Source organism: Callorhinus ursinus, unplaced genomic scaffold (genome assembly GCF_003265705.2).
Source record: "Callorhinus ursinus isolate GAN/ISIS: 27379988/994484 unplaced genomic scaffold, GSC_fseal_2.0 scaffold3, whole genome shotgun sequence".
In the NCBI taxonomy this organism is placed as follows: Eukaryota; Metazoa; Chordata; class Mammalia; order Carnivora; family Otariidae; genus Callorhinus; species Callorhinus ursinus.
This window is the reverse complement of record NW_027397065.1, coordinates 22,067,477-22,091,012: the sequence shown is the minus strand read 5'-3', so window position 1 is coordinate 22,091,012 and position 23,536 is coordinate 22,067,477. Positions and strand designations below refer to the sequence as shown.

The 23,536-nt window shown below is 35.2% G+C and overlaps 1 long non-coding RNA gene across 1 annotated transcript in view; it reads right to left on the bottom strand.

Annotated features, from left to right (window-relative positions):
- Positions 1-12,401: 12,401 nt before the first annotated feature.
- LOC141371375 (uncharacterized) overlaps positions 12,402-23,536 on the bottom strand; it is a 411,253-nt gene continuing 400,118 nt past the window's right edge. Inside the window, exon 4 of the long non-coding RNA XR_012376307.1 lies at positions 12,402-12,529. This is a non-coding gene — a long non-coding RNA (uncharacterized lncRNA). The remainder of the gene's footprint in view (positions 12,530-23,536) is intronic.

Genomic DNA, 23,536 nt, shown 5'->3' with positions numbered 1-23,536 from the left:
TTGCTTTTTTATTTGCTTTTGAATGGGAAACCACTCTTTGTTCAGTGGGTCTCAAACTGTTGAACAGCATCAGTCCCTGGAAGACTTGTGGAAGCACAGATTTATGAGTCCCACCTAGATGGGTCTCTAAGTGGGATTTCTTAACATTTAAAGCATGTGGTGGTGCTGTTGCTGGGAAAATTGAGAGCCCTATTGTAGGTGCTATTTGGGTAATTGTAAGGGGTCCAGCAGATCCAAGAAGATCCTATTTATCCTACTTATCCATGGCTAAAGAGAGAATGAAGGTAATTTGTCTAGAAACCTGGAAGTCTGTTATTTTAAGAATAGTTTTATTCTTCCAGAAGCAAACCTAAACAAACAAACAAACAAACAAACAAAAAACTCTCCTATCCTCATGTCTGCTGAGTACACATCTGACTTCTTGAATTTGTACTTTAAGCAATCTGTGCACCTCAGACCTTCTGCACATATGAGACAGTTCTCTTTGTATTGTTCTAGTCTCATTAAATTCTTTGCTTATAACATTTCAAGGTATTTCTTCTTATTATAAACTTAAAAACTTCTAGTTTTATTGTAATGTGTTAGAAAGTCTATGTTGACATAAACTAATCAAGAGAATTTTGGACTGGGAGATTGATTGTGATAAGCAGATCATTTCAGTACATTTTTGGTCCCTAGGTTATTGGTAAATGGTTTTAGGACTAAGAAGATTGATTAGTTGACTTAAGTGTATTGAGATAAGTGTAAACTTATCTTAGGACAAAGGCCAAATGGCAAAGCTTATTTCAGTTAAGAAGAAAAGAAGAAAATTAAGAAAACAACAACAATGAAAACTGTCAATGCTTAATTGGTGTCAGAAGCTTTCTAAACTTTAAGGCTGCCAACAGTTTTACTTTGTTGTGATACTCAGCAACTTAAGTGCCACTTTAATTACTTTCATTATTAGTGGTCTAGATCTCAGGTACTCCTTTCCTAAGTAAAATGTTCCTTGTGGGTATCTTACAATTCTCTCTGGCTAATTCTTCTCCTTGACATTATTTAGTGTAAACAGCATTTAGTGAAATTTTTAGTGTAAATGGGTGTCATTTTTCTTCCCAGGCGGTGGATGGATGGGCAGCTGTCTCTGTACAAGGAAGGACTGAGGAAAGGTGTCAGGTGGGAGAATATCCAGAGTACATGTACCTCATATTCTGGCTTTACCATCCTATAGCTTGTTTTCATTTAGGCATATTCATGAACAATTCATGATTTTCCATAGTTTAGGTTTTCCTTAGTTTATTACAGCACTGTTTTTAAAGTTACATATTTTATTACTTGCAGATAGCCATATATCTGCAATAAAATATATACATATTTTATATATCTGCTATATATATAAACTTTTTCTGGAGAGAGAGGGAGAGCGCGCACGTGCAAGAGAGAAAATATATCTTTTCTTTCTCTGGATGCATAGGCTTACTTCTTTTCCTTTGATAGCCATAGTGATTGTGATTTGCTGGATTTCTGTAGGATTTGTCATTATTGTTGTTTTGTTTTCCATTCTGCAGCTTGGAATCTCTGCAAGTACTGATATAGCTGCAGTTTTTGCAGAATCTACAATAAGTTTAATTCCCGAGGTTAAAAAGTATATTTGGTGGCTGGTTGGTTAAGGAGAGTGAGACAAGGTTGGAACTCTAGAAAGGACAGCATCTTGGGAAATCATGTTTTAGCTTGTCTTTCTCTCATTAGAGAAGTATCTGCATTGTTATGCATATGTCATTTTTTGTGCTGTACATATGTGAAATATATGATTTATTAATTTCACATAGAAAAGTAAAGTTTAAATACTGAAATTATTTCTATCATATGTCCAACGGAAAAACTAGTTATAGATCATTATGAGACTGTCTTATGTTTCTAGAATACTAGAAAGCTCAGATTTTTTCTAAAACTTTATTTTAAAATTTTATTTATGATTATTACTTTTTTTGTAGCTTTTCATTCAGTCCCACAAAGTCATTAGGTGAAAGAATGTGTTATTTTGACAGTTGAAAAAAATAGCCCTTTGTAGAGCCTGTCTAGACAAAAGACACAATGGTTTTCATCGTCTTGTAAGGAAAATGCAGGTTTGTGCTCCTGCTAATATTTATTAAGGTATATGGTAATCTGCTTATTGAAAGTCACATTGAATAGCTTCCTCTGGGCCAGAGGTTCTCCTGAAATGTACAGAAAATTGCTTCTCCTCTTCTTTTTATGTTAACAACATTATTTCAAAAAATATTTCCATAATTCTTTTCCATTCCCACTCTATGGAGTCAAAGATGTGACTAGCCCCTGAAACTGGTGTTGAACCTAATACAAGCTTCAGTTCTCTGCTATCTTTTTCTATTTCCTTCATTTTTTATTTGCAAAACATCCAAAGTATACTTTTCAAAAAGTATAGCATTGTCAGTCAGAGAAAAGGTATTCTTGCATGTGACTGATCCATTTTCTTTCTGAACAAACAGAGTTTGGGTGTCAATAATTACCCTTATAAAATGCCTGAGGTTAATGGCACACTGGTTTCTGCAAACAAGAGGAAAAAAAGATTCTTATTCTTAGCTACAGGGAGCTTCTTTAAAACCTAGTCCAGAGAACTTCCCCAAGAGCCCAGCTGGCTAGACAATATAGAATTAGGTTTAAAAGTAAATTTTTCTTCTTTCCTGAAGAAAAGAAAAATCACTTGTAGAAATTCAGCTAATAATCCGCTCTAAAGCAATCAGTCAGCTAAACAGAGCCTCACCATTTTTTGTTTTTTAGCTAAGGATAAGAAAATCTGTTGCAGAGATGTTATAAAATTTTAAGTAAATCATATGATTTATATTGAAATAAAACCTGGACATTCCTACTTTATCTGTATATGTAATTTTGTCTTATCAGATCATTTTGGATTCTTTTTCTTCAGTAATTATAATGATAGGTTGTTAACTGCCATAAAACTGCTGTTTTCAGACTATTCGCCACTCTAGAACAATCTCTTTTTGGATGGAAGCAATGAGGGGAAACTCAAGGCAGATAGTTCTTTTTGTCTCCAAAGTAAAAGCAGGTGCCAGGGCTCAACATATGTGTCAGTGGGAAGTTTAAGTAGCTTGTCTATTAAATTGTGAAGTTTGCTTACAGTTTCCCTTGTGTATGGTGACTTTCCCTTCAGAGAATACCAGTGATCATTTCTTCCCTTTTACTGACTGACTGACTGATTGCTCTGAGCTAGTTATCACCAAACAAAGGAGACAGCAGATTGTTTTAAGAGTTACTGACAAATTTATTTTTCTTTTAACACTCCTTTGAAGAAGCACGAAGATGAGCATTTTAGAATGACCAATGCTAGCAATGTGGTCATCTGTGATCACTTGTCCTGCTTTTTGCGATTCTGAACTTACTCTCTTTACTGTGTGGTTGCCAAATTTCTGGAAGTGCCTTCCTGAGTGCAGCCAGGTTGGATTAGTTTTCATTGTTACACTTGTTGAGCTGATTTTTTAGAGCAACTTTTGGACAAATTTGGAAAATTGGAAGCTTTGAAAGACCATACAATTTAAATAATGTCATTTTAACAGAGCTTATTGTTATTATCATTATTTTGATGCAGGTATCTGCAACATTCCAATAGACTGATCTTGGAAAGGAAAGCTATCATGTTGTGGAAAATTTAAAGGTTAAGAAATTTCAACAAGTAGGAAGAAATGACTGAGAATCAGGAAGAACTAATGAGGCAGTCACAGTGCTGACTGTGACTCCCAGCAAAGAGCAAAGACAAAACCAGACTCTGGGAAAGCCACTACATTAAAAATAATAACAGACTTCCCTGGCCCAAGAAAATTATGAAAATTGGCATATTATATATGAAATAGTGTCCTTATCATTCCTTGTTTGTTCATACATATAAGCGGAGCTATGCTTATTAAAGTTCGTATCATGTTTTGTTTTGTTTGTGGAGGACAGAGAGCTCTGAGAATGACCTTATGAATATCATTGCTAAAGTCCTGCAGCCCAGATTAAAGGAGCACAGGCAAAATGGTGTTCTAACCACTTGGAGTTTTTCCGCTGTGTTTTTTGGGGGGGTTATGTTTAAAATGTTTACTCACCAGCCTTCTACACTAGTGTATAATCTCCCCTGAGGCAGTTCCCTGATCTATTTCACCTTTATGTGCCCTACTGCCATGCAACCAGACATACTACCATTCCTTGTACACAGAAAATGTGGAATAATTACGCACTGAATTAAGTCATTGTGCCTAATCTATTTATAGATAACAGAAGGAAGTGATGACAGTTCATCAAGGCCAAGTAGCTAGTGAAGAGTTTGATCTTATTCACTTATTTACATTTGATTAATAAATACTTCAAAACACATGTGGTCATCACATGTAGAAACATCTAAATTTGAAGTGACTAGCTAGTTTTTAAACTTCAATCAGGAAAAATTGTGTTCCTGACAATTCTTTTGCAGCTGTGGAACAGAGAAAGTCATGCCATTTATTTTTGTACAGTACAAAAATCTAACTTGTGATCTAAGATTTTCACTATTGCCGCAAAGGAAACTGCTGAAGAGAATGTAGCCAAAGGCCTTCCTAGTGGGCAGTGGCCTTTTCCCCTCTTCTACGTCTTATGCCACTCACTTTATTATTACTCATATTGTACCTATATATGCATATACATTTTTGATGTCAAGTATTGGTGATGCTTTAGTGCATTACAAGGTTTGCTGACTCCATGAGGGCAGGGACCATAAATTGCACATCATTGTATTTTACGCAGCACCCACTGGATTGCTTTGCGCATAGCAGTTTCTCACATATTCGTTGATTGAATAAGTATTATACATTGGAAGGTATGTTCATTAGAAGCAGCGCTGGGGAGTAGCTAAAAGCCTGGACTCTAGAATTAAATCACTGCCGGGTTGGAATCCTGGTTTCATCACCTCTTATGTTTGCAACCTTGAGTTCATCACAAAGCCTCTTCTAAGCTCATGAACTTATAAGGAATAAAGGGCACAATGCAGGTAAGTCTTAGAGCAGCACCTGGCTCATAGTCAGTGCTTCCTGCATGCTAGTTTTTGTTCTGCATTTCCTACTATAAACCTTGTCTTCTGGCTAAATGAGTTACACTGATGTAATTTTTTGTAAAAAAAATCTTTCTTCTAGATTCCCGTGATAGTAGTGTAAAACTTCGGATACCTTTTATCTTCACATCAATATTTTCAGCAGGATAGGTACTGTTATCTAGGTATGTTCTTTGGATTCTTCTCTACTTGATGTTACTTTTCATTTGGTGTGGGGTGGAGTTTCAAAAGAATTAAAAATCTTGTTCATCATTTAGATTTTGGGTAGTATTTTAGTGTCACTGTTTTTAATTAAAGAAGTGTCAAAATCTTGTCTAGAATGCATTATTGATAAATACCAGAGGGGTTTTGCTGGTATTCAGCATTACAGTTAGGGAATAGAGTTTGCCCAGGTGAAGCTTTGTCAATCATCTCCTTCTTATGAAGTTCTTGAAGAAGCTAAGCATATAAGGAATAAGGGCAGATGAGATGGCATGGGCTGTTGTATGTGAGCTGGCCAGCAGTCTGATCCCCCCAAGGTGAGCTCTCTGGTCAGCTATGTCAGAGGATCTGCCTCAGATTCATGACCCTAACAGTCAACAGTCTTCTCCTTGTCACTTTGCTTGTGCAACTTCTCACTTAGCTGATGATTCCCATCAATGAGAACTTCCAAGGGACCAACTCTCCATGTGAGAAGGAAGAAAGGATGAGATGGTGCGGCCTTGAGAGGACTTGGCATTATTTACCAACCCCACTCTCAGGAGGCCTTGGGTTTCTGCCCACCAGTAAATGCTGTGAAACAGTGTCCTAGATGTGACCAACCAGATTAGTTTTTCCTCCTCTGAGGCAGGGGAAGGGAGATGGGAAGACTGATTAAGAAGTGAAAAGGCAAATTTTTCTTCCCAGTAGAGGCTAAAACATGTGTTCTCTTGAAGAGATTAGTCCTGGTTTTATTATTATTATTTTTTATTCTTTTACGTTTTTTAGAGAGAGCAAGCGTGCGAGCTGGGGCCAGTGGCAGAGGGAGAGGGAGACAAAGAATCTTAAGCAGGCTCTGTGCCCAGCATGGAGCCCAATGCGGGGCTTGAGCTCACTACCCTGAGATCATGACCTGAGCTGAAATCAAGAGTTGGATGCTTAACTGAGCCACTAAGGAGCCCCTCAATCCTGGTTTTAGACATGAAGTAATTTAACGCATGGATGTTTGCATCATTACTGACATATAATGGCCAAAACAAGTGTATGCCCTTTAAAGAAACTGTAAAGAATTGAATTCTCTTTTTTGTTTCTGGTATCTAATTATTCTTAATAACTGTCCTTACTACTTGGTATATTTATTTTCTTTGTTATTAATTTGAATAGTACTGGATTCCTCTGTCAGCAGAAAATACTTTAATAATCTTATATTATTTATAAATGACTTTCTATATATTTAAACACATCATGCATGTTCTAAAGTGGAGATTTTTATGTATTTTTAGAAATTCTAATAAAGAAAACATTTCTCAATTTTTGGTCATTTGTTTATTTTTAAATTCTGTTTATTTTAGGGTACTAGAGAAACTAGATTTATTTAATTGTGCCCCCAAATCCTTTAATTTGTAACTGTGGAATCCCTAGCTTTATAGCAGCTGATAATTAGAGGAAAATTTAATATTAACTAAGTTGTAGTTCTGATGAATATTATTTCTTGTTCTTAGTGTAAAAATGTGGACTTCATGGTTCTATATATACATATTAATATAATAATGTAATAACCGTAGCAATATTTAATTCTCATGTGAGAAATTTGTGATATCTTGGGCTTTTTATGTAGCATAATGGAGGTGTAGTGATTGTGTTGGTGGTAATAGCAAAAAAAAAATAAAAATAAAAAAATAAAAAAGCCCAAAGGGCAGATGATTGTAGAAGGAAAATAACATTTATTTTACCAATTGCCAGGTGCTAAATTGATCAAATTATGCATGTTATCTTATTTAACTCTGAAACTAACCTTGTACTATTGATATATATCATAGGAAAAAAATATGATTTAGACACAGGATGAATAGTTTGCTCAAGATCATTCAGTGAATAACATAGTAGAAAATGAATTTTACCCAAGGTTGTCAGGCTTCAAAGATTTTTTTTTTTTTTTTTTTTTAGTGTTTTCTCTGTGCTTAAAGATGTAATACCAATGTAACTTAAGCAGTGGGGCTTTTTTTCCTTTGAGATGGGACTCTTTCTACTATCATGTGAAGAAACTTGGGCTAGCCAACTGGAAGATGAGGCCATGGGGAAAGAAAGGCCTAAGGTGTTCTAAACAAGCTATCACAACCATTCCAGCTGAGGTCCCAAACATGTCAGTGAAACCATCCTGTCCTGTTGATGCTAGACCAAAAGATCAGCCTAGCCAATCTAAAAAGTTATGGGAAATACAAAGAAATAATTATTCATTATTATTTTAAGTAACTAAGTTTTAGGATGATTTGTTATGCAGTAGAGGCTGACTGATACACATGAAATCGTTTGTGAAATGAAAAGTGTGAGATAAGTTACAAAGAATGTTTTAGAATCCTTAACTGGAAAGAGTTGGAACAATGTGATAAAGTGAAAGAGGAATGTTAAGTTTAAATTCAAGTACAGCAACCTAAACAGTACATGGTATGTGTCATGTACTGTGCTAATTTATTTTTTAACGTACATGATCACTTTTAGCTCTTACCACTATCTCATGTGGTGGATATTATTTATCTCTATTTTACAGATGACTAAACCAAGATTCAGAATAGTTAAGTAACTTATCCAAGGTCACGACACTTAATAAGTAGCAATGCTAGGGTTTGAAATCTCATGGGGCTATTTGAAAGTCTTCTATTTAGCTTTCAAGTAGCCTCAAGATAGAAGTCATGGAAGAGTGGAAGATATGAAGAGAGGAAGTTCACAGGCAGATTTGCTTGGCTAAAGCTGTCCACTCAAATTATGAGAACCTGTCACTTTCTGATAGGGCAGCCTTACTTCTTTGTTAAAAATGATGGATTGGTAGGAAATATCCTGTGGTAAAGTTCAAGAAGATTATAGGATTAGGTTAGAAAGGGGAAAAAAGTTAAATGGAGAAGGAAAGTAAATGAGAGAAGAATATTGAAAAAAAATCCATGTGACAATTCTTGGCTGGGTCTAGTAGCCAGCCTAAGAAGTAGAGAGGCATGTGAAATGTGTTTGTGACAGTCTGAACCCAGGATTTAAGAGAGGAGAGAGCCATGGTTGGCAGATAATTTAAAAAATGAAGAATCTCAGCCTTATTCTTATAGCAGTCTCTTCATCAGCCTGGATACCTTGTCTTGGGCCATTTATATTCTCCTTGTGCCTGATAGACTTAAACTAATTTTGACTAGCTTATTATGAGCAGATGTTCATGTCATATATTAGTTATGATAAATTCACTTTTTCCCTCTTTCTCTTCTATTTTAGATGAATTGAAAACAGTATTGACAAGGTTTAACTTAAGTTTATAGCATACAAACTGCTACAATTTTGCACATGGTATTATTTGAATTATGCAGTTAGGTGGTATAAGCATCTCAAATAAAACCTTGCTCACAGGAGGGAATAAAACCATCAGGAGCAACATGTTTGAATCATGAGTATCTGAATATGTGTGTAATGGCAGCAACATTCTCCAATGAACAATGTATATGTAGATCTTCTCTTAACCAAAGAGTAATATGGCATAAACAAATTAAAAGTGGTGTCACATGACTTCACAGTCAAGTAACCAGAATATAATTAGTTTGATTTCATCTGGAAAGCAAATTCATTATTGCCAAGACAGTGATTCAGTGCTCTATGCTAAATGAACTAGAGGGGGATGTTTAATAGTCAATTTGCACTGTGTGTTTCTAAAAAAAAAAAAAATTAAACTATGGTTATAAGGAAACTCTTTAAGATTTCAAAACTGAATGGGAAATCTTGGTATAAGAGCAGATAGATAGAAGTGTTCTCTAGTCATAGCAAGAATTGATTGAACACTTATTCCATGGAAAGTAACTCTGTCTCTGGAGCAGATATATGTCTGTCATCCCTGGTTCACAGTCTTCCTTGCTACATTTAAGACACTAATGATTTGGATACCATGTGGAATAACTTAATGAACCACACATGTTCAATGGAAACATATTCACTACCAGTCTTAATCTATTTCAGAATCTCTTATAGAAACTCTCCACTATCAAACCATTTTCCGTGAAAATATATTGAAAAATCCAGTAAAACTCCAGCTATTTATTTTGCCTCCCTAGAACATAACAATAAAATGTATTAAATTTGTATAACTCTTTACATTTTTATTGGCCTTCCATCATGTTGGTTCATTTGCTTTTCATTCTATTGGGATGGCCTAGGTGGGGAAGATGAAATTACACCCATTTTACAAATGAGGTGACTGAGTCTCAGAGACATAAAGTCCCCTATTTATGGTCACTCTGCTAACAAAAAATGAAAAGAGGAATAGAAGACAAATTCTCTAGTTTAGAGAGAAAAATCTCTTTATAAATTTGTTCTCTGTAGCACTAAATATATTTTTTACTCACCTAGGGAAAATTACATAAAGCCTCTATGAAAGGGACATCTAAAAATCTGAGACTGACAATAGCTAGGAATAGTTTAAAGTAAGAAGTGTATATATTTCTTGAAATGTAGCTAAACCTATAGCTTTAATTCCAAGCATATACTGAAGTATCATTCCAAAACAATTCCTGTGTAAGTTTGATTCCCATTTTCAAAAATTACAAGTTCTAGGGATTTGGAGGTGTGTTTACTAAGGGCAAAGCCAAATGTGTAGATGTACAAGATAGGACTGTAAATCTTGTGAGTAAAGGCTTTTGTAGATTTCATTGCTAGTCCATCACATTCCCATCAATTAGGTATTTTAGAGAAGATAAATAAAAAGTAATCTATGACTAACAATGACTTTGACTGGGCAAGAAGCCATATTTCATGTAAGCAATTTAGGTGATTTGAATTTGAAGACACAATAAAATAAAGACAACAAATACTGGGGCAGTTTGACTAGCAGGTGCTGTATATTAATGTTTTCAGATTTTCCCAAGGCATCATTGGTGTGATTCCCATGGACTTTAATAGAAGTTGCATGTTTAAAGGAAGAATTCTATAAAAATTGATAGTGAACTATGATAATATTATAGTTCTGTCTACCAACTGAATAAAATACACATGACTATGTTCAACTTAAATTCAGAAAAACACATCCTAAAGAAAGCACGAACTGAAATTGTTCTGTGGTAGTGTTCCTTTATTTGGTAACTAACAGTTGATATATACTATAGTTTGATTAAAAGATCTAGGACAGTATTTCAGACAATTAGACACAGAAGTGAATATATTTTTGAGAATTTGAGTATTCTCCAACATTTCTAGAAATTCATACACTCTAGCTACAACGTGACTTAACCATAAGATATTAGCATTCATTTCTCTTTTGTGTTCTATAATAAATGATATTGAGTTTAATTTATACCTAGAAAAAATTACCAGGTTTCCCAGACATGCTGAATTAGAATTTCTAGAGGTGACACTGGGAGACTTTTATTTAAAAAAAAATTGTTCCTAGGGGATTCCCATAATTGGCTTATTTTGGGGGTTCATTGGAAGTTAATTTACTGGCAATTTTCTATTCTTGATCTTGGCTCCCCATTTTCCTCCCCTAGACCCTTTTCAGAAATTACCCTTTAAATACCCCATTTTCACTCATAATTCCCATACCTGTCGGTTCCTCTACATTTTGTTAATTATAGTTTCCTCAAGGATCTTAAATTTTCTTTAAATATCCACCTCCTGTTTGACCATTCTCACTCTCGTCTTTCTCATCTCACTTTCATTAGCAACATTGAGTTTTCTAAGCCTCCTTATAAGAATCATTCAGACTTTCTAGTTTCCTATGTAAATATTGTAACTTTAGTGTACTCACCCAACTAGAAGCAAGAAACAGCAAGACCCAAAGTCAAATTTTTGGGAACTACTCCTAAGTGAATAAAAATATGGATAATGATTTGTTCACTCATCCATGTGTCCCACAAATGTTTATGGGTTTCTATATATATTGGTGTTGTGCTGCATTCTGGGGATTCACTGATGAAGTTAATTCCTGCTCTCATGGGAATGCCATTCCAATAGGAAAGACAAAAATAATTAATTAAGCAAACAAATAATTTGAGATAGTGATAGATTCTTTGAAAAACTACATAGCAAAGTAAGATGTTTATCTCAGCACAACTGAAAAGGCTAAAAATTTTAAAAGTTTGGTTAAATTATAGTAAATCAACCTGAGGAATATAATTTATTCATTTATAGTTTGCTATTATCAAGATTTTGCCACTAAACATGGAAAATACTTACGATGCAACATTTAGTGAAAAATATAGGATAAAGGTGTGTCATTATGTCTCTGTACAGAAGAAATCAACATGGGAAGAGAATCCATTTTTGAGATCATGCCATTTTTATTACAATCCTACTTTGTATTAATTTATTTAAAAAGCATGAAATGTGAATATAGAGGTTATCTGTTAAGCAGGACATCAGATAACCTCTCCTCTCCTGCACTTGATTTTTCATAACAGTAATGTGAGGCTTTATTTAAAGTACATTTGAGTCATCAAAAAGATGATACTTTGCTTCAGCCTAATTTCTGTGCTAAGTATATTTTATTGTTTATATATATATTTATATATATATAAATATATATAAATAATATAATTTATTAAATTATATTTAATTTTTCATAATCAGTGATATATACATGGAATTCAGTAGGGTAATAATCTATTAACCAGAATATTTGATCCACCAGAACACATCATTTCCCGATACCCTAGGTAAGACAGTTATTTATAGGCAAAAACAAATAAATTAAACCTCAACTCAAAACTGCTTTTTGTTACTCTTCAATTTCTTAGAGGATGTTGGTTACTAAATTAGAATCCTTCAAAGTTATCTTGAGAGCATAGAAATTTGTTTCATTTCATTTCCAAGTTATTGAGTGCTTGCTCTTTTCCTGTCATCAGATATTGGGGATTAGGAATTGTTAAATATATCTTATTTTTTTTGTCTTATTGTATACCAGTCATTCAAAACATACAGTGTTTGTGCCAGACTATCATATTAATGATTATAAGATGCATTGTTCAATTAAATACATCTGCAGTGCAGAAAAAGAAATAATGGTTATTAAATATGTATATTGCAATTTTTAGTGACATCTCAAATAAAAAAATTAAAATGTTAAATGTGCCTTAGGATCAAAGGTATGTAGTTACCTTCTGGAGAGGGTTTAAAAATTTACCTGCAGGTGACTCACTATAGTAAAATTCACAGATCCTGGACTGATACTGATACCGTGGAGGCAGCTGTGACAGAGAGTAGGTTCCAAAATGGGGATGTATTCTATTCAGATACAGATTTTTTCATCAATGTGTGCTGGAATGAAAAAAAAGAAAAGAAAAGAAAATAGTGAATTTTTCTCAACAATAAATTATTACAATTTAAAGGGTAAAATGTCCTTTTTTAAATGAACTGATGATTGTTGTTATGTAGGCTTTTTGTTTTTGCTCTAACCCGCTTGGCAAAGTTACACACTAAGAATCCCATGGTGGCCTCCCAAATATTTTTGGAAAGTTCCTGAATTAACAGAATTCAATGAGTATAAGTGGTTTGGTGGGAATAAAGGTGGACTTACTCTCAAAAGGAGTAGAGCTGATTTTGCTCTGTGTCAATAGCTCTGTGTTCTTGAACATGTCTGATCTCCATTCCCTCATTTATAAAATAGTTCCATTACAAAGTTTACAGGCCATACTGCATCAATGACATAGTATTTGTCTTTTCCTATACATTCCTGCTCTGTAACCACCACTGTTTACTTTAGGTGATTGTGTTTTGTTCACTCTATTGTTTAATTCCAGTTAATTAGCTCCTCTGGGCTAATTCCCTTTAACGTCCCTTCCCTTTAAACGTCAAAGTTCCATTTGTACCCCACTAGAATCCTCGGGGCACTTTCATGATCCTTTTGCAACAATCCTATACCATATGATACCGTCTTATCATTTTCTTATGTCATCTGAACCTCTCTTAACAATCCTTATTCCAGAATTAAGAGATTTTCCTGAGCATGTGGTCCTTGAACTTTTTCTCTCCTTTCAGGGTGTATATATGGAGGCTTTTCCATAGGAAATATCAGCCACCATAACCGTTTGGGAAGATATACCTTGCCCTGGATGTGGGAAGATATACCTTGCCCTGGGTGTAGGGTTGCTATCCAGTTTAGACTGAATTCATATGATATCTTGTGTTGTTCATTGTTGTAACAGTTTACTTTGTTTGGAAATTGATGTTATTTGTCCTTCAACTCTTTGAGTGGCACATCAACATAGCACTCTCTGAGGGCCAACCATTATGGATTACAGAGTGAAAATAAAGTACAGAAACTGTTAAGTCCTCAAGGCTGCAAATCATGGTCATTAAAAATCTGGGACACTGAGGAAACATGAAGAAAAACAACCCTTCAAAACTGAAGAAGGACCAATAATTACCTCTATATATTAAGAATCAAAAGGCTCTCACTCTAGGAAATGTTAGAATGAAAGATAAAAATTGGTGAGTTGAATGTTGTTTTTATTGTAATAAATTTTCAGGTGGAATGTCAATTTATTTTTGAATATGCAATCTTAAAAAAAAGGATATGCAATCTTGCCAAATCTAAATATCTCCTATATAGTACTTTTAAATTTGATCTCTTGGCTTGTCAAGAATTCTCATACTATTCTTCTAAAATAAGATATCTACCTAATAATGGAAGCATTTATCTCAAAATACAGTATTTAAATTACTACTTTGAATGACTGCTGAAATTAATCTAACCTCAAGTTTATATACCATTATCATTTTTTTTTATTTTGACAACATGGTTTCATAAGCTATGATTAGTTCAGGGATTTTGTGGGTGTAATGTACAAGATAAGCAGGTTGAAAAGTTTTTTGACTTATCAAAGCCACATTTTGAGAAGTAAGGAAATGCAGCTTTCTTGACTGGCATCTCCATAATTATTTGCACAATTTTTAGAGCTGTTTGACAAGTTCCCATTTGTCTTTAAAATAAAAGATCTATAGGGAGAACAACCCCAGACCTTCAAGGTTATTTTTAAAATTTTCCATGAACAAACAGTATTTAAGGCCAGAGGGGAAAAATTGACACCTTTTGGATTTTTAGGTCATATCATAATGCTACTATGCCAAATCTACTAAAATTTTGGCTCTAAGGGACATTTTGACATCATTCTTACTCTCTGTGAATTATCATTTAAATATTTATGCAATTTTTCAGTCTAGAAGAAGAACTGTAAGACTTCCCTGAATGAGAGGTTAAGCAAAGGTTATGATGTTACAAATTAGAACTAAATAGGACACTGAAACTGAGAAACTGGAATCCTGTTAGTTAGACTAATAATGAATCAAGTCAATGAGACAAAGGGTCCCTCAAGGTGAGGTTTGCTAGAGTCTGAATATAAATGGCCATATTATTATTAATGCATCCATTCATGAAAATGCTGTAATACTAGTTTATGCCATAGAAAAGACAAATTATGAGTTAGTGTGAAGGTGTGGATAAAGGAGAATTATTCTTACTTCTTAATTTAAAGAAAGTTTAATAAAGGGGAAAATAAATTTGCCTAATTTGTAATGTATTTCTCCGTATTTTTTCCATAAGAAGAGTTTTGCTTTGTTTTAATTTCCAATGGGGCAATCTTATTGATTTTTTTTTAAATAAAGCATTAAAAAAGCTTAATTCCTAGGATCCATTTACAGCATTAAATTGTAACATCCTTTTTTTTAAATAAACAATTCTCACTCTCCTGGTACATTTCTGCCTGTAACATCCTTTTTTATAAACAATTCTCACTCTCTGAGTACATTTTTGCCTATAAACTTTGAGAGATTGAAATAATGTAAAAATTACAATGATGTTTTTGTCTTCTACTCAAAGTTTTTATCCCTACTTTTAAGTATAAGCAAAAATGGACTTTTTCTAGCCTGTAATTTTAAAGACACTTCAGAATCGTACACAATGAAATTCGGACATTTTCACAAATTTAAATCTGTCTTCATCGGTTTGTTTCATCTTTATATTTAAAAGATTATGTCTGTGTAATTAATTTTTGTAGAAATGACATCCTCTGATCAAAGGTTTTGAAAGATAAAGGTCTTCTACTAAGTTTGGAGCTGATGAAAAAACTGACAGTTGAAATGACCTACTTCACCTTAAGTGTATTGAGTGAAATGATTTTATATGAAGTTTAAAATAAAAGCAAACCTGCTTTGCCCCCAAATTTGGTTATCTTTCTCTGCAGTGCTATAAGAAGTCATACTGTGCTGAGAATGATATTGTTGCAGTAACATTTAATGTTGTTTATTGAAACTTGAAGTTTAAAAATTGAATTAGATTCACGTTGTTCTGCTTTAGCAAACTTTATCTGGAATGTGATGCCAATAAAATTTTTACAAATACTCATTTATATTTTCTGATGTTTTAGTAGATAAGCCTGGACACACATTAATTTTAATATAGTACATAGCAAGTTGTTTGTCTCACTCTTTCCAAAACAGAAGAATTTAGATATATTTAGGCCCACTGAGAAGGTGCATACGAATGAACACTGTAGCTAAGTTAAGCACTATATATAACCATATATTTATTTTGTACTATTTTTGAACTTGGTTCTGTGTCAAGTTATGGGAATATAACATGTGCTAAACAGATGAAGTTTCTGCCCTCATGGAATGCACTGTCTAATATTACTGGAAACTTTATTAATAATACATAATTTGTTTAGAAGTCACTCAAAAATGTTGCAAAATCTTTTACAATCAAGGATCTTCTTAATTCTATCTCTCCAATGTCCTCATATTTTGAAAGACCTTGCTGATAAGTCAAACTCTACATGTTAAGAAATAAAAATTTCCCATTTGAAAACTAGCAAAATATATATGCTGGTGACAATCAAATTTCCAATCACATTAACATAACCATTTTCGTGTAGTGAATAAAAATTGATGAAGCATTTTCTTGAGTAAATATGTTTTAAGCATTTTGGAATTGTTCGTAGATTCTGGAGGACTGCCCAGATCGAGCACCATGCAATAACAAAAGTGTGGCTTGTATGTTCTTAGGCTTTTTGTTGGATTGGCTCTGGGCTTTGTTAGTCAATGCACTTAGAACTGTCAGAACCTTGTTTTATGGTTTCTCAATTCCCTTCACTCCTCAGCCTCCCCATGCTGGTTTTTTACTCAAACACTACACATAATTCAAGGGCATAATCCAATCTAAGAGAATATTTACAGTCCCACTCTTTCATAACCCAGCTTCAGAGTCTGATACACTTGACAGTCTCTAACCCCTTGAAAATCCCTCTTTGTTTGAATCTTATAGATTCATTTTCTCCCATATTTTCCTCCTCTTCCTTCTGTTCTTTGATTGATCCTTATTCCTTTTCCTTATCCATAAGTGATGTATTTTTCCCCCAGAAGTTTCACCTTCGGTCTACTTCCGCTCACAACTCGCACGCTCTTGTTAGTAACTTTCATTTGCACTTAAGACATCACATACAATTTACAATTTCAGAGGACTTAAATATCTACATTTTCCTTCCACCCATATTCCCCATTGCTTATTGGGTATGTTCACCTGGATATTTTGTAGGTGCTTATCTATAGCCAAACTCTCCTGCAGTAAACCTCCCTACGTCCCCCAAACATATCCAAACATACAATCAAAATGTTTCTTTTCTGTATTCTAAATCTTTCTGTAGGACTTAGTATTAAATTGTATTGATCCTTACTCTTGCTAACTTCCCAGACCAACTCATCACAAAATCTAGTCTGAACTATCTTTTATATCTACCATTTCTTCTATTTCCTCTAATTTAGTTAATCTCATTCCTTTCTACAGTTTACAAACACACCTTGAGCTCTGTATTAGTTTTCTAGGGCTACCATAATAGGGTACCATGAACTGGTTGGCTTAAACAACAGAAACCTATTGTTTCACGGTTCTGGAGGCTAGAAGTCTGAAATCAGATTTTTTTTATACACAGTGGACAAGCCAAAAAGTCATCATTCCTCCAGAAAAGTTGTGGGTTTTTTTTCTGGGACCTGTGAGAGCCTCTTCTCCTTATGTTTCTTTTCTCATCAACTCCCTTCTGTGTGTGTCTATTGTTGTATCCAAATATCCCCTTTTTTTATAAGGACACTAGTCATATTGGATTAAAAAATTGGATTGTCATTAGCCCTAATGACCTCATTTTAGCTTGATCACCTCTGTAAAGACCCTTTCTACAAATCAGGTCATATTCTGAGGTATTGGGAGTTAGAACTCCAACATATACTTTTTGGGAGGACATAATTCAACACATAACAAACTCCTACTATGTGCCAGGCACTGTTCCAGACACTGAGAACGTCACGCAGAGGGAGATATCTCTATCTCATGGGCCTTAAAATCTAAGAGTGGTGGAAACCAATGACAAATTGTCCTTATAAGTGAACTAAATAATTTAAGCTAGAACTAAGTGCTTTGGTTAAAATAAAGCAGAGCAATATTGTTCCTTTTTGGGGGCTTTTTAAATAACTTCTTGCCTCCCTTTGTCACACTCGACTCTACCTATCGACTCCATAACATTGCTTTTATAGGTCAGTAATAGTAATTAAAACCTTATATTATAAATTATCTGTGTATATGTCTATCTCTACAATGAGTGAGCTCTGCAAGGGCTCATGTCAGTATCCCCAACACATAGCATAAAGCCTGGCACATGGTGGGTTTTCATTAAATATTTGCTGAATGAATTCATTTTCTAATATCTACTTTGTTCCATGCAAGAAATTCAAATAGGAATAAAAATCATGAAAGCAATACTCTCTAAGGAATGATGACTTTTTGGCTTGTCCACTGTGTATAAAAGAATGGTTAATAAGGAGGAGTCCATCTTGTATAGCTATCTATCTGTAAACACAACTGAAAACACAACTGAAAGGACTCAAAAGTTCAGGGCTTTATGATGATAAGAGAAGCACTTTTTTTTGAATATTACTATTAAACATTTATTATGCCAGTCCAAATAAGATCAATAGGATATGTACTGAATCTTTGTGACAGAGAAGTTACAGAAAAAAAGTTTCAGATCTAATGGTGTCAGGGGTCTCCTCTCACTAAAGACATGGGAACCAGCTGTGTCACCCCAGAACTAAAGCAAGGAAAGCCAGTGATGAGAGAACCAGCTTCCTGTTTACATGGGAGTGAAGGTCAAGGATCCTCAATAGTAGTATTTAATTCACATTGCTTATGATCTTTTGATAATCTTGACAGGCTTTAGGTAGTTATAAACAACAAAAATCCCTACACCTACTTGAAAGAAGTGAGCAGAGCAAAGGAGAAATTGCTAAATAGCACCAGTTTTAAACCAGTTAGGGGCAGAAAGGCCAAAATGCAAGACCCCCCAGACGTAAGCTGCACAGCCCATACAGAATCTTCAACTGATTTGCCAGTTGTGTAAATAATAAGCTTCTGTGTCTGAACTCACATTATAGAATAAAAACAAGATAGTAATGCTAGGCACCTGTGGACTTAATATATTTTTAAGTTTTGATAGAATTGCCTATGCATTTCCCATTATGGATTGGTGGAAAACCTTTAGCCACATTTGGCTTAGTCAAACATTGTCTGTCCTATGGTCTAGCTCTTATTTTTCTTCTTGGGTAGTTCTGGTACTGGTGATCATCTTCAGTAAAGAGTCAAGCTGAAAGAGACAACCCCATTGAGTAGAACTACGAACTCCAAGGTAATGTCTGCAACTGCTTACAGTCATACGACCTCTGTTCAGGTGTTGCCTGGCCTCTCATAGGTGACAATATCTGCTTTTCTCCCCACACGATTATTGAACGATGGATGAGAAAATACTTGGGAAAGTGAAAAGCATCATGTAAAGGGATATAGTAGTGCAACTATGATGACTTGTTGAGGACCAAATGGCTGATATGTAATGAATGAATTTGAAGACAGAGATCAAATTGAATTTCTGCCCCAAGAGACTATCTCTTTGATTGCACTGAGTTTGTGCATTTTAAGAACAGAGGGAAAGGATAGGATTTTTTTTTTCTTTTTCAACTTGTAAGCCTAACCACCCTCTGACAACCTTGTTTCTAAACATTTTTTTTTGATGCACAATCAGGAGAAGGGATAGCTTGAAACCAGAGCAGAGATGTGCATGGCAGTCAGGGCACTAAGCTGGGCAGAGGAAGTTGATATAATGGACGCCAGGGAGAGAAGAGAATTGTGAGAAAGCTGAAGAAAAGTTGTATAAAACCCTAGAGGTTTGTAGGGTGATTTGGATGGAAGTGGCTGTGGTTTACAAAGGAAATAGGTCTTGGAAAAAGAGATCTGACAAAGTGTTTTTGAAAGCTAAACACTGGATCACCCTTAATGTTCTTTTAAAACCTGAAATAAATTTTGAATTTCCTTTTTAATTATTCAACAGCTGAATTTTGCTTCCTTGAATTCTACTCCATGCATTGACTGGATGATCCAGGGGTCACATTTCAGGTTTCAGTTATCAATATAAAGGTAAATAAAGAAAAAGTCTTTTCCTAAGGATCTGGACAGAGTTTGGCATTTCAGTTTTTCTGTTTCAAACTCACTTATATTACTGAGTTTGAGGAGTTGGTAGTCAAAATTTTGGACAATAACTGAAATAAAATAGTAAATTCTGATATTAGGATTCCAAGAATAACTGGTACTTCCATCCTCTATTTAGGAAGAGGTACAGAGTGAAGAAATACTGAGATGAAAATCTGGGGCTTTAGGAGAAACATTCCTGCTTTCAGGCCACTGGGACATCATTTGCTAAATTGCTTCTCCAGCACTCTGACTGGAGCTGCCAAATTCCTATAAATTTAGGATTAGAGTCAGAAAAGGAGTTCAATCTATTTCAATTATTAGCCAAAATGGTGTGTCCGACTGAGTTCCTCTGAAGAATGGGTTCATTAGTGCTGAATGCCACCTATGAAAATTAGACTTCTTTCACTATCTGTGTCTGCAGGACCAATATTTGATACGTAGAAGTCCTCCAATCTGGCTTTCAATCTGAAGATCAATCACTGACTGTGATTTTTAAGTAGCAATGCCTTTCCTGAGCTGGAAATATGGATGCCTTCCCTGAAGACGGTGTGGCTTATGTACGTGTCTACATAGTGCAAACTGAAGAGTGCTAAAGAGTCTTTCACCCTTACATCACTCACCTCTCAGACTCTTGGAAGGCTCCAAATTCCCACCATTACTCTGTCTTTGGTGATAACCAGTTGTGGCCACTGATAAATGTAATTAAAAATTGTTGGAGCAGTGACACATTTTGGCATTTTCATTAGGGTTGCTTTAGTTTGAATGTTTACCAAATTCGCTGGCATAAACCAGGACCCTCAGGAAATGAGGAGGGAACAATGTCTGACAAAAGAGCGTATGAACAGAAGGACTAGAAGAACAGGAAGGAAAGAGAAGGCAAATTATGGAATGAACGGTGTGGGGAGTTAGTGAGGAGGCCATGGCAAAAAAAGGAGCTCCTTCAAAATTTGATCTAGGATCAATCCTGTCCTGAACAAGTAAGAGAAAAACAATCCAGCTAATTTTTTTTCTTATAAATTAATCATATGGGGATTTTCTTTATTATGTTACTGCAAAAAGTTTTAAGGATTTATTTATTTATTTGACAGAGAGAGAGAGAGAGCATGAGCAGGGGGAGAGGCAGAGGGAGAGGGAGAGGGAGAAACAGACTCCCCGCTGAGCAGGGAGCCTGATGCAGGGCTGATCCCAGGATCCTGGGATCATGACCTGAGCTGAAGGCAGATGCTTAACCGACTGCGCCACCCAGGCGCTCCACTGCAAAAAGTTTTAACCTAAACTTTTCTGTTGATGATAATTAGATTATTGCAAGAACACAACAAAACAGAAACAAACAAAATTCTTGGATTTCATACCTAGTAAGTTTAAAGGTGAATTTTTAAAAATTTATTCCAGTAAATCTTTACATTTGCAAAATAGATCTGAAACTAGTTTCTGATGTTTTGGTGGGATGAGTGGTAAAACAAAATATTTATTACCTGTTTTATTCATAGAGAGTTCATTTTATTCATCCAGAAATGCAATGTTAAGCTCTTGTATTCTTATTGAAAATAGCATCAATGCATGGAAAGAAGACCCTAAGCATTTTATTTAATTTGATCTGAAATCCATATGCTGTCATTTAGAGAGATCAAGTATAAGAACCTGGTGGGTATAAAATGTGCTCCACATGGTCCTATTTAGAAAGATGCCTCAAATGTGAGTTTTCACAAGTTCCACAAAACACATTTTCACACCAAATTTGATACAGACATGTATTACAAAATCTCCCTGTTGCGATTTGAATATAAAATGGAAAAGTTTCCCTTGAGTTTGCAAGAGTGTTTTCAAGTATAGGTAGGGAAAGTACAAGCTGTATTAACATCTGCCACTTGAAACTGCATTGTGGCATTTAAACTTTCAAAGAGATTATAGTCAGGAATATATCTTTCCTTGATGCAGATCCAGAGGAACTTTACATATACGAAAGAGAGTCTCTATGGGTTCTCTCATTAACTTCCAAATTAAAGCTGACTTCCACCACATGCAGAGCACTGTTATCTCTGGCAATGGGATTGGGAAGGAGCAGGAGGACTGGATAGGTCCTGTGTCAATGCACGTAATTGTCCAAGTTGTGTAGTTGTCAAGGGAGCCATATCTATGAGACTATCGGTCACTCAGTCACACCGTATGTGTATTTTACCTTACAGGCAAGTGTGCAGGCTGTCTTGGTGACTCTGGCCTTCTTGGTTGAGGGCTGGAGGGGTGACAGAGAGCCCAGCCTGGCACACATGTCCAAACACATACTCAAGAGAGCACACAGAACCTGTCCTCACTGACAGAGATGTTCGTATGGATGCTCCTTGTCTAAACCCTATGCCGGCATCACCGAAACTCGTATGCTGTTAAGGCTGTGCGAGAAAACACTAATACATATGTTTGGTTTTTATCTTGAGAAAGGAATACCTATTTTAAATTCACACAATGTCACCTTACAGGATTGTGGCAGTCCTGGGTGAATGAAGGGATGTGTCACTCTTTTCTTTATACACTTCTGCATCACTTCTTTTATTTTTTTAAAAGCATTTTAATTTTGTATTTTTTATATTTAAAAGACAAAAAAATTATATAAGTAAAAAGCAAAGTTAATTCTCTAAGAGGTAGATCATAATGCCATAATACTGCCACACATTCAGAGTATCTTTCTGGAGAAACTGAAATGAGTCTTCTTAGTGTGCTAAAATGGAAGTCTGTTTTGTGGGGAAGTGACTTTGAACAATGTGCAGATGGATTTTGGTTTTATGCAGCTTATGTACATAAGCAATACTCTGATGTGGGGTTCTAAAAGATGTGGACATAACTCCAGTGTCTCACTGATACCAGACCAACTTAAGCCATTCAGAGTTGAGTGTATAAAGGACGCGAAGCATGTGATCGTATCATGCATGGGCAGGTGTCTGTGAAATCACAAAGCTCTCCAAGGCATACTGGAAGAGAGGTACATCTGTTGCAATGTCTAAGGTTTCTCCAATTACATCTTGGTTAAATAGTCAGTCATTCAGCAAGTATTAATTTAGCATTCACCGGATATCAGGGGAAGAAGAACTCACTGGCCTTGATCCAAATCTTTTGCCTGAGCTTACACTCCCAGCATTGTCACTAACAGCATTTCCCTCAAGATATCCAGATGAACATGCTGTCCAGTCAGCCAGCTGCTACCTTCCCCTGCAAATCATCTCTTGTTCAGTGGCAGCCTCAAGTCACAGGAATGAGACTTGGAGGAAGCTGCATTCAGCATGGTCTTAAATGGATTCTCAAGGTACTTTCGTGCTGCAACAGTTAGGCTTTTCAGTCTATTGTAGACATGCTTGTTCTGGGGGTTCAAGTTTCCAAAATTCTTGGACAGTTTAGGCTAGTCTTTATTATCTTATGTAAAGGTTTGTTGTTTTAACTCAATCACATAAAGACATGTTCATATTATCATTCTTATAAAAAACAGCAGAGAAAAAAAATGAAAAAAATCAGATATGCCATTTCTAAGAGAGAATTTGACGTGTGCCCTTCCAGACTTTCCCTCATGCAAATCTATATGAAATACATTTTTTAAAACAGGGATTATAAAATGCATTCTTACCCGTAATCTGTTGTTATACTTAATAAAATATGATGAATGTCATACTGAAAGAAGACCTTACCTCCGTTTTGACATTTAGTTTGCACTTTCTAATTGATAAAGTTCTTTTCAGCTTATCTCTCAACTCAGGCAAAAGACTCAGTGGGCAAAG